Below are 2,323 nucleotides of genomic sequence, written 5' to 3' on the forward strand. Positions count from 1 at the left end.
TTTTCTTTTTCTTTTCTTTGGGGGGGAGGGTGGTCTTTTGCTCCAGCTGGCCTTGAATTCACATATGATCTGCCTTCCTTTGCCTCCCGAGTGCTAGGATTAAAGGCGTATGCCACCACACCCGGCAAAATGAATTTTCCATTAGAAGATGGACATAAGCTTCTAAGGGCAAAATGTTATATTTTGGATGGACAATGTCCCACACAACACACACACACACACACAAAAAAAAACTGTGTCCAAGACTTGTCCCTATTGCAATAATCAGAGGAGTTTTGAAAGGGTGATGTTTGGATCAGAATGGTGCTAGATCGAATCAACATTATCAATCCACTGATGAATTCATAATATGATAGCATTATTGGGGTGGTGGAAACTAGGGGGGGCCCAGTTGAAGGAAGCAGGTCACTGGAACCCTTGAATGGTCTCTCATCACCAGTCCTACCTCTCCTGTTCTGCTTCCTGTCCACCATGAGGTAAACCACTCTTTGCCATGCCCTTCCATCATGTTGTTTCTGCTTTTCAACAAGCCTAAAAGCAATGGATCCAGCCATCCCAGGATCAAAATCTCAAAACTGTGAGCTGAAATAAATTGTTCCTCCTATAAGTTGATTATTCTCCGGTATTTATAAGAGAAACAAGAACCTAACCAAAGCCCTGTTTCCCCCGAGACATTGAGTTACTAGTTACCTAAATGTAAATAAAATATAATGAATCTCACAAGACTTCAGCATAAAATGATTATCTATGTCCACTTAGTCTTTTAAGTCAGGAGGAGTCAGAAGCGATGGTGAGCTGTGGCTCAGATGGTGGGTGCTGGGAACTGAACGTGGATCACCCTACAAGATCTTAACCACTGAGCCATCCCTCCAGCCACCCCAAAATATTTATTATGTAAGTCATTTATGATTCAAAGGAAAAGATTATTATAGTCAAGTATCCTTATCCTTGTTGTTTTTCAGGGTCCCAGATCTCCTGTTTCTTTTAGTTTTTAAAGAATTTGTGTCTATGAAGAAACTCAAGAATTCTAAGATCACTTAACTTGGGAAATGAATCAAAAGTAGATTTGGGAGACTGGCAAGATGGTTCAGCAGGTAAAGACACCTGCCACCAAACCTGAGTTCAATCCTCAGGATTCATTTGGAAGAACTGACTTCCACCAAGTTGCTCTTTGACCTCCACACACATGCTATGGTACACACACATACACACACACACACACACACACACACACACACACACACACACAAATGGAATTTTTTCTAGCCATAAAGAGAAATGAAGGATGTTTATAGGTAAACAGAGGCAACTGAGATTAAAATAAGCCAAACTAATACCACATTGTTTTTTTAAATTTAAAGATTTGTGTAATTGAATATTCTTTCTGAACTATCCACCAATGAATGTCTATGGTATAGTAACTAAACTTACAAACTTTCTGTGTCAAAAGGATATATAAAAGACTTCTTATTCTCAAATAAGCACTTGGGAGAATCATCAGAGAAGGGGGGTATTAAAATGCAGATTCCTGGGCTCCATCCACATTTTGGTTAACAGTATATACGACAGTGGTCTCATAGGATTATACTACAGTTAAAATTTTCTTATCTAGTGACACCATAACTCATAATGCTGTAGTGCAACCCATTACTCAAATGTAAACAAACCTACTGAGCTGCCAAAGTATAGCAATGCAGTTATGTACAGCACATAACACTTGATGATGATGCTAGCTATGTTGCTGGCTTATGTATTTATCATACTACATTTTTATTATTTTAGCATATACTCATATTTTTAAGTTTACTATAAAACAGTATGTTCTATCCCTTCTTGGCCCTTTTGCTAAGATCAAATATAGTATCTATTCTTATCAGTTTAAAACAGTACGTTCTGTTTCCTTGGCAGCAGCCTCATCTCTTGTTTACTGAATCCTGTTGACTGAATCAAGAGGCCTCAGGAGGTGGCTGACCTGCACCACCCAGTTTTAGTGTGTACTCCATAATGTTCCCACAACAAAACTGCCTAACAGATTTCCCAGAATGCCATGACTGTAGGTCTAGGATGAGACCTGTCAATTTTCTTTTTTAAGATTTATTTTATTTTTATTTTCATTTATATGTCTGTGTGTCTGAGTATGTGTATGTCTGTACATACATGTGTGGGTGGGTGCCTGTGAAGGTCAGAAGAAGGAGTCAGATCCCCTGGAGCTGGAATTACAGGCAACTGTGAGCTACCCAATGTGGGTGCGGGTAACTGAATTCCAGTCCTCTTAAAGAACAGCAAGTGTTCTTCACCACTGAGTCATCTCTCCAACCCCTCA

At 39.4% G+C, this 2,323-nt stretch overlaps 1 pseudogene; it reads left to right on the top strand.

Moving 5' to 3' along the window:
- Window positions 1–1,825: 1,825 nt before the first annotated feature.
- LOC115068233 lies at window positions 1,826–2,030 on the top strand (annotated as a pseudogene).
- Window positions 2,031–2,323: the final 293 nt, after the last annotated feature.

Source organism: Nannospalax galili, unplaced genomic scaffold (assembly GCF_000622305.1).
Source record: "Nannospalax galili isolate Female #2095 unplaced genomic scaffold, S.galili_v1.0 scaffold1128, whole genome shotgun sequence".
Lineage (NCBI taxonomy): Eukaryota > Metazoa > Chordata > Mammalia > Rodentia > Spalacidae > Nannospalax > Nannospalax galili.